This window comes from Prosopis cineraria, unplaced genomic scaffold, assembly GCF_029017545.1.
Source record: "Prosopis cineraria cultivar Desert tree isolate PC_DT_omini unplaced genomic scaffold, ASM2901754v1 PC4, whole genome shotgun sequence".
Classification (NCBI taxonomy): Eukaryota; Viridiplantae; Streptophyta; class Magnoliopsida; order Fabales; family Fabaceae; genus Prosopis; species Prosopis cineraria.
In genome coordinates, this window is record NW_026555335.1 from 17,367,788 (window position 1) to 17,377,886 (window position 10,099).

Here is a 10,099-nt window from a genome sequence, read left to right on the forward strand (position 1 = left end):
AAAAAATTGACCATTTAAGATATCAATATCAATATGAAAATTGAGATTGATCACAGAGAATTATAATTATAAGTCATAAAGAATAATTCTATTTGAGATCTATACAATTTTTATACATTTCCTTTGACTCCTGCAGTTTTATTATTTTTCTTAATTGTTTTTACAAATTTAATCAGAGCTTAGATGCCGGAAAGATAAATAAAATCTTTTGAAAAACCTTGAATTGTTGTATATAAAAATTAAAGTTTCAATTGCCTTTGGCTTGGCTCTCTCTCTCTCTCTCTCTCTCTCGCCCCCACTGTGTGTGTGTGTGTGTGTTTGTGTGTGTGTGAGAGAGAGAGAGAGAGTCAACTCTCATCTCGCTGCCATCATCGCTATTGCCATTTCTCAGCAAAGAAGAAAGTGGGAGAGACAGAGATCGATCTGTTTGCTGCATATTTTCAGTAGCTGATCAGAAAACCATGGGTGCCGCAGCTTCATCATCTTCTTCGTTTTCGAAGAAGCATGACGTGTTTCTGAATTTCAGAGGTGAGGACACTCGCAAATCCTTCACCAGCCATCTCCATACAGCGCTATGCCTGAGAGGTATCGAGACCTACATAGATTATCGGCTCCCAAAAGGCGATGAAATCTCCAAATCACTCATCCAAGCAATCGAGGACTCAAGCATCGCTGTGGTGATCTTCTCTAAGGACTATGCCTCCTCCAAATGGTGTTTGGATGAACTCACCAAGATCCTTGAGTGCAAAGAAGATAACGGATAGCTTGTGGTTCCTATTTTCTAACAAGTGGACCCATCTCATTTACGCAATCAAAGAGGAGCTTGTGAGGAAGCATTTGCGAAACATTTGAGGCAAAACCCAGAGAAAGTGGACCATTGGAGACAAGCCCTTTTTGAAATTGCAAGTTTAGCTGGTTGGGACTCTCGGAACTGGAGGTCAGTCTTCATTCTCTAAGACTAAATATCTTTCAATCATTGTTTCATAATTTATTTCTTTGATTGACCTTCATTGCTTTTTTGTTTTTTTATTTTTGTTTTGGGAGAATGATAGTTAGATCCTAAATATAAATTGATTATAGTTAAGTTCTCATTTTTTTGGAAAAATTAATCTACATAATTACAAATTTAAAAATCTTAATTGCAAATAAGTATCTAAGTATCAAATATAACTTTTAGATTGTAACAAAATTTTTATTTATAATTATTTAGATTGATATTTATAATTTGTTTTGTAGAAAATTTTGTTGGGACTAACTGTCATCAGTTCATAGTTCTTGGACCTAATTGTCATTCTCCCTTTTGTTTTCATGAATTCATACAAGTGTTCTAATATTAGCTGATATGGCATATTAAGTGGCAGTGAACAATAATTTTGGATGTTCATTGCAATATATATATATATATATATGCGCGTTACTCATTGCCTTTACAAACTTCTAAGACAACATTGCCCATTAACCCTTATAATAATAGTGAATATTGGTCAAACATTATTATAGGGAGACATTGTACTATTTTTGCAATTTTGAAATAACATTGCATCAATCAAAAGTTAAATATACTAGTTGCACCTGAAAGAAAATTTTCAAGGCAAATTTGCCTTTTAACCATTCTTAATAATTTTGAAAATTAGAGGAATAGATTGACAATTTTGATAAGGCTTGTACCCAACCTCACCATAAGGCTTGTTTTTGTTGTATTAAATAATAATGTGATCATGTCAGTCAAAAAAAAAATATAATGTTCAATTGGTTGTCACTTTTTTTAATAAATTATTTATTAATTCATTTCATTTGTTACATTGATACTTGCTTTTTTTTTTTTAATCATTCTTCTTATATCAGGGATGAAGCAGAACTCATTCAAAATATTGTCAATGACATTATCAAAAAACTACACTGTCAATCTTTAAGTGCACTAGTGAATATTGCTGGAATTGATGAGAATTCTAATTATATTGAACTTTTGCTAGAAAGATTCTCAACAATTGGAATTTGGGGTATGGGTGGAATAGGTAAAACAACCATGGCTAAGGTTGTGTTTGCCAAATTTCACTCTCAATTTGACAAGTGCTACTTCTTGGAAAATTTTAGAGAAGAGTCAGAAAAGCATGGACTAAAGTATATTCATGACAAACTTTTTTATGAACTATTAAATGATACATCTCTTGAAAGGCTTAGTCATAAAAAAGTTTTGATTGTACTTGATGATGTTAGCAACACAAGTCAATTAGATTATTTAGCCTGTGAAGTTCCTCTTCTGGGACCTGGTAGTAAAGTCATCATAACAAGTAGAGATAAGCATGTTCTTGATGGAAGAGTTGAAAAAATACACAAGGCCAATGCATTGGGCTATGCTAATTCACTTAAGCTTTTCAACCTCAAAGCCTTCCGCGAAGGTGGCTACAAAAGTGAATATAGAGAATTAGTTGAAGGAGCAATTGCTTACGCTCGAGGTAATCCCTTAGCCTTAACAATTTTGGGTTCATTTCTACATTCCAAAACTATAAAGGAATGGGAATGTATGTTGAGAAAATTAGAAAGGACGACCTATCAAGATATTCAGGCTACATTAAAATTGAGCTATGATGGACTTGATGATGAAGAGAAAGAAATATTTCTACATATTGCTTGCTTTTTCAAAGGTGAATTTAGAGATCATATGATTGCAACATTGGATAGCTTTGGCTTTCATGGAAGCATTGGTTTGAGCACCCTTATGGATAAGGCACTAATCAGTATTGATGACCACAAGGTGCAAATGCATGATTTAATTCAAGCAATGGCTTTTAAAATTATTCGTCAATAGTGTATGCAAAATCCTGGAGGACGTAGTCGATTATGCAATACTGATGAGATCTATGATGTATTAAAAAATAATTAGGTGAAAAAAATTTACCTTTCTAATTAACATGTGAAAAAATTGTTAATATAAATCAATTTACTTACTTTCTTTTGGATTTTTTCGTTGTCTAGGGAAGTGCTGCAGTTCAAGGAATAAGTTTAGATTTGTCTCAAATTAGAGACTTAAAATTGAATGCTGATACCTTTAGAAAGATGACTAATTTGAGGTTTTTGAAAATCTATTCACCCTTGGAAAAAAGATCGGGTGCCTTGAATCTTCCCTCGGGGCTTGAGTCATTTTCTAATTCAACAAGGTATCTTCAGTGGGATAATTTTCCTTCAAAATCTCTCCCATTGTCATTTTGTGCTGAGAAGTTAGTTGAATTTCACATGCCTTATAGCCAACTGAAAAAACTATGGGATGGAGTGCAGGTATAACATATAGGAATATGGTTTTTTTAAAAGAATTACATACAGGTCCCATATAAGAAAATTGATTACCATAAGATCCATTAACAACTGAACTAAAGCCATTGATTACATACAATGACCTTAATTCAGTTATTAATGGATGTTGTGGTAATCAATTTTTTGTGTGGGACTTCAACATAATTCTCCCATTTTTTCCTATAAGTTAATTAAAATTTAAGATTTTTGTTTCTTGTGTAATTTTTTTTAATTGGTGCAGAACTTGGTGAATTTGAGGAAGATAAACCTTGATGGATGCAAACAACTGATAGAGTTGCCAGATTTCTCAACGGCTCAAAATCTTGAACAAGTCGATCTTTCAAGGTGTGAAAATTTATGGCATTTTCATCCATCAATTTTATCATTCCTAAGATTGGGTGCTTTGTGCCTTTCTAGATGCATAAGCCTAAAGAGTTTGAAAATTGAGACTCATTCAAAATCTCTCAAATTCTTGGCTGTTAAGGGTTGCTTTTGTCTCAAGGAATTTTCATTATCTTCAGACAAACTATTTTCTTTAAGGTTAAATGAAACAGGCATTGAGATATTGGACTCATCAATTGGGCGTACGGAAAAACTCCAGGTACTTTCTCTCAATGGCTGAACACTAAAGAATCTATCAGTTTATGGGATTTGCTGCATGAGATCTCTTCAGAAACTTCTTTATAATTGCAGAGAAATAATTGACAAATCAAAGCTACATACCTTATATGGTGCGTTACTATCTCTAAACTCAATTTATTTGGTTGGGACATGCAAATTAACTGAACTTCCAAACAATATCAAGTATCTCTCAAGGTTGCAGTATTTATACCTAATAAATTGCAAGATTCTCCAATCTTTACCAGAGCTTCCACCATCTACTCGTGAATTATATGCTTATGGTTGTAGAAGACTTCATTCTCTACCAAAAATGCCACCTTCCATTAAATACATTTCTACTAGTGATTGCACATCACTAGAGATGGTATCCATTTCAATAACTTGTGCAACACATTTGAAGTTCCTATCTTTGATACGTTGCTTGAAATTGGGGAAACATTGTTTATCCCTTGTTACGAAATGTGCTTATTTCTCATTGAAGTGATCAGTGTACAGAAATAGAAGTGCTGGTGTTTGTTACCCTGGAAGAAAAGTTCCAGAGTGGTTTAGATTTAATCAAGGAACAAAGGCTTTCAAATATATAACTATTGAGCTTCCTTCAACCACAAACAACCTAATTGGCTTCATTTTCTGCTCTATTCTTTCTCATCACCCTGGAGGTAGCTTGCAATGCCAACTTTGTTATAATGGTAAACAGGTCGAATGCTCAAGATTTAATATGAGTATAACAAAATTTAATTCACATCATGTTTTCTATGGTATAATCCTCACTGGTTCACAAACTTCCATGAAACAATGAACCATTTAAACATGACAAAGGTGTCTTTTGAGTTCACTGTGTTTACATATATTAAGTCAGTCCAAAATTTTTTTGAGGAAATAAAATTACACGATGATGTGATCACAGAATGTGGAGTTTGCCCAATATATGCTTCAAAATATCACAACTTCCTTCAACAAATGGAATTAGAATCAAAGTTAGGTACCCAAAATAAGACATGTCATGATGTTGATGAGCCTTCACTTGGTGGAATACTAGGATATTCTAGGTCCTCATTGAAGCAAGGAAAATGCGGCAATTTTGAAGGAAGTATTATTCCAAAGTGGTTTAAAAGCAAAAGGTCAAAGATCGAGTTCAGGAGAGTATTCATGAGTGCTCAGTTAGATCTAGGTCTCAACAACTTAATGGGTTTTATTTTCTACTTTGTTATACCTCATTTCTCCTCAAAAGACAAGGATCTATGCCACTCCTCATGTGAAGTTTATTTTTATCAAAGCGAACAATATAGAATTATAGAATGAAGGGTCCAACAGGATGGCATTATTCAATTATAGAATTGAATTCAAATGGTGTTTTTCTATGGTAAGATCCCCTCATTTGTAAACTCATACCGCAGAAACTTCGACGAAGAGGAATTAGTAATATTGATGAGGAGCTTATATTTGCATTTGAATTTGAATGTGGTGATATTTTGATCAAAGAATGGGGATTTAAGTTCACTGATTGCTTGATCAAAGAATGTGGAGTTCACTCAATAAATGTCTCAGAGTATACAAACTTCCTTCAATAAAAGAGATTGAAGGTAAGTAGTACTCAAAGAAAGAGGCATCGAAATATTGATGATGGTGACCAACACCAACTCTCTTCAGCAAAGAAGTTGAAGGAGTCTTCAATCATTCAATGTGTTCCCCTAAATTTTGAGCCCATGATGTCTCATAATGTCCATGAGTTACTACTTATGCTGTCCCAATTGAATTTGGAATCTACAAAGAATTACACTCATCATAAATAAATCACCTATGATCCATTACTTGATTGGTATGTATCTATCTTATATTTCATCTATTAATTAAGTTTGATTTTTGTACACCATGGCTAATCTAAACAAATATAATTCATATTTTTAAATAAAATTCATTACTTGGTAATATACTTAAGGGTTAAAGGGTAAATTTTCTTTTAAGCTATTGGTCTAGGAATGTTTTGGACCCTAGATTTGTTTTTAGTGCAATATCCTCTTTTATTTTTTCAAAATGGTGCAATATTGCCCCAATCAATAGCAAATGTTAATTTTAACCATTAGTTGATAAAAACATTATAGAAAATGGCCTCAAAAAAATGTAGAAAATGACAAAAATTATAGAAAAGTTTTTTTGGTCTTTTTTTGTAATTTTGATGTCTTTTTCTGTAATTTTTGGGTAACTCATGAACAAAGTTAACATTTATTAATGATCTGGGTAATATTCCACCATTTTAAAATGTTAAAGGAAACATTGCACTAGAGTTTAGAGTCCAAGGCATTCATGTACTTTTAGTTTAAGAACAAATTTGCCTTTTAATCCTATATTTGGTACTATTGATCAGTTTGAATCCAATTATTCAAAGATTAGGATTTTAATTTCTAGGTTCACTGATATGTTTCTTGAGACGCAGAAGTCCAGTAAAGCATAACATAATAGGAAACTGGCATGTGTTGCCTAGCTTCATTAGATAACGTGAAAAAAAAAAAAAAAGAATTGGCGAAGTAATCAACCAAAACTTTAGATGTTTAAATTTATATATGTATCTTCTTTTAATTTTCTCAAATTTCAAAAACTATTTTTCATCCGTCCTTCAATTGTTCAGGATTTCTGTCTGTTCACACTAGTGTTTGACTTCTGCAGCAAAGGCTAAGAAAAAAGTCTTCATGATTCAGCCAACTGTATTTGTAGAGCAATGAAGCTTTCATCTCCTCTGGATTTCAAAACCTAAGTATTGATCAAAACTGTGTCATGTCTTGATTGCTATCACTGCAAATGTTAATTGCAGCAACTAGAGAGATTAGAGGGTAACTGAAAAAAATAATTTCTTAGGATTGACTTATAGTTATATATCTTCTTTCTGATGCAAAACCTATGCTCAGGCATTATTATCACTGATGTTATTATGTTATCCTCTTTCTGCTATTTGACGTGGTATATGTATTCAACAAGACCAATAATGGTTGGTGGACAACAATCTAGAATTTCCAATTCAATTGTCAAATCTCTTATATTTAATTTCTCTTCCAGAAAAATATCTATACTAGCCTAATCTTATTGTAGCAGTTAAAAAAAAAAAATTAATGTCATTTTCTATTGTATATTTTGATAATAGGATACTTTGTAATTATCTTTTTTCCCTTCAAACTCAAGCATGAGATCAAAGAGTTACACATGACAAAACTTGGATGAAAGTTGCAGACAAGCATAGTTGGTGTTTCTTACCTTAGGATTAAATTAGTTGAGAATTTTGAACTATTTGGCTCTTCTTTTTGTTGTCCTGGGATGCTTGATTTTGTTGGCTGATGTAGTGAAGTTAAAATTATTTAATATTACAAGAACTTTGCGACTTTGTTGCTCAAGCGAATAATATTAAGAGCAGAACTATTTGTTGTAGCAGAGGCAAAGATATTCAAACATAAACAGAGGACATAGCTTCCATGTGCGATCAACTTTCTTAAACTGTTGACATCATATATTGGATTTTGATTTCTGCTTTCTTCTTCAATAGTTCAAAGCAGATGGAACTATTCCTTCGAACATGAGAGTCTTATATATTGGCCTACCTTCCACCTATGAAATATTTGCTGATTTAAGAGTAATTAAGGATTTGGAATCATTTCTTTAATATACCATAAATTACAGCGGAATTGTAGTTCTTTAATTTTGTCCATTAACAGTTCTTTTTCTTAACTCTTCTTTATAGGACTTGTAACTTGTCCAGCAGATGTTTGAAGTAATTTTAGCAAACTTGTGAACATTTAGTGATATTGCCACCAATTTACCTGCAAGTTTTTGACATGGGAATGAAAGAAACACAATTGATATTTCCTTTCAAACTTAATAAATAGGGAGAGTAATTATGCTCTGGTATTGTGAACGCTTGAACAACTTTGTGTGGTATATTTTATAAACTCAGTAAGTTCATATGATCAAGTGTGATATGGGGTGTTGATTAAGTAGTTTCAAATGCCAGTTGCTGCTTCTTGATTAGAATATTGTCTTTTTATCTTTTATGCAGTTTGACCAATTTCAAACAGTTTTAAAGAAGGATTTTTTTTTCAGAGGATTATTTCTTCTTCTTGACAAGACTATACAACTTCTGACAGAGAGGTAAGGAAAGTATTTCATGATTTTAGCCATGTTGCCTGTAGTTGTAAATTATTGCAGCAGTGAAGCTTTCACCTCCTCTGAATGTCACAACATACAAGTAATGATGAAATGTGGTGTGATGGATGAAATTGTTATGATAGCAATAATTAGCAATCTGATTAGTAGTATAGAATCCAGGTTTACCAAATTCCTGTTTTTGGTGCAAAGGGATGTCTTACTTAGTGTGTACAAGTAGTGAAAATGGTCAAATTACTGTATCTTCACAATTTGCTTGGTCAAGTATAATGAAATTAAGTCCATAATATTTAAGGATGCACTGTTTGATGATGCTGCCTAAGAAGTAGAGTTACATTGGGAATTCTTTTTCACAGTTGAGATTTCTTCTTTGGGGGATTTACATGTCATCATTAGATAACTTAGAACAAACAACACATTGCTGAAAACGCACATCACAGAAATATAGTCTAAGGTTAAAGGTGTAGTGTAGAAAAATCAGGAATGAGTTTAGCTAATGGAGCAAAGTAAATTAGGCAATGAAATTAAAGGCAAGATATATGGAAAAATGACAAAAAAAATATTGATAAAATATGCAAATGACAATTAAGTATTGTGAAATATGATGATTATTATTTAATCTTTAAAGACTTGTTTGACATTTTGAAGAAATGATATATTTGCCTTTAGTAACTATTATATGGCAGGAGATATTACTTTGATTGGATTATTGACTAAAATGAAGCATAAAATAATATTTTTTCTGTAAATTTATTTATCAATTAAGTGCAACAAGAGTAGTCATTTTTTAAAAGAAAGTATTCATTTTCTAATTCATTTATTGATCACTTATTTGAAGAAATAAGTAGTTTTTTTCATTTTCTTTAGTTAATAGCTCAACCAAAATAGTCATTTTCCAACATATAATAGTAATTGATTTTTAATATTTGAGTGTGACTAATAAATAAAATTTGACAAAAAAATAGTTATTTTTTATTTTATTTTGGTCAATAGCTCAATTAAAGTAGTCATTTTTTAACTCATAATAGCTATCGAGGGTAAATATATTATTTTGTTAAAAATTAAAATGTTAGATAAGTTTTAAGAGACTAAATAATGATCATATCTCGGGATACTTAATTGTTATTTACATATTTCAAGGGGTTTTTTGGTGGTCATTCTCTCAATTATATTGGGGCCAAGTTAGTAAATAAAAGACAAAAATAAACAAATGAATCATTTTTTATTTTTAATTTAAAATTAATTAATTTAACGCGCAAGTCAATTGGGCTACGGTTTCTGAATTTTTTTTTTTTAAACCAACAGGTTGTGTTAGTGTAAGATCTGTATCATTACAAACTGCAGAAAATCAAGAGGTCAATTTTCATGTGATGACAAGTTCTTGAAGCGAAGCACAGCTTTTCCAGTTCCACGATAAGGACACGGTGGAACTTGCACTGAAAGAACAGAGGATTCATGTCATGTATATTACCTAATACTCCTCCAGCCAAGCCATGAAACTAATCAGCTTCACACACAATTCACAGTAACAGTGAACTGAAATGGCTTATGTGACTCCAAAATGGCTTCATCTGAAACTGAAAACTTAAAAAACTGTCTTCGCGAAGGTGTGAAATGGATAAATGGGCCATGCGTAAAGACGAAAGGCCCACGCAAAAAGGAAAAACTTGTGTTATTATCTCATCGGATAAAAATTGTCATAAGCATATTTATTTTCGTATTATTCTTCAACATATATTTTTATATTCCTTTTTTAAAACAATATATATCGTGATTTTTAAACAAGCAAACTGTGAAGAAATTTTACATTTTCCCCCCATACAATTTCTTTTTTTTTTTTTAAAGGACGATTAATATTTTAGTTCTTTTTTTAAGTATTAAAAGTAAGGGAGGTACCACACCCTTGGTTAATTTTTTTTAAAATAAAAGGATCAATTAATTAAGAAAAAGAAAAAATATAATACATCATGTTTAACAAATTTTAAGGCGAGGGGCAGTTAAAGAAAGAGCAATCATTAACCCAATATTTTATTATAAA

The 10,099-nt window shown here is 31.7% G+C and overlaps 1 pseudogene; it reads left to right on the plus strand.

The window, feature by feature from the left end:
- The first annotated feature begins 277 nt into the window (after positions 1-277).
- Positions 278-9,623, plus strand: LOC129308428 (disease resistance protein RPV1-like; annotated as a pseudogene).
- The last annotated feature ends 476 nt before the right edge of the window (positions 9,624-10,099 follow it).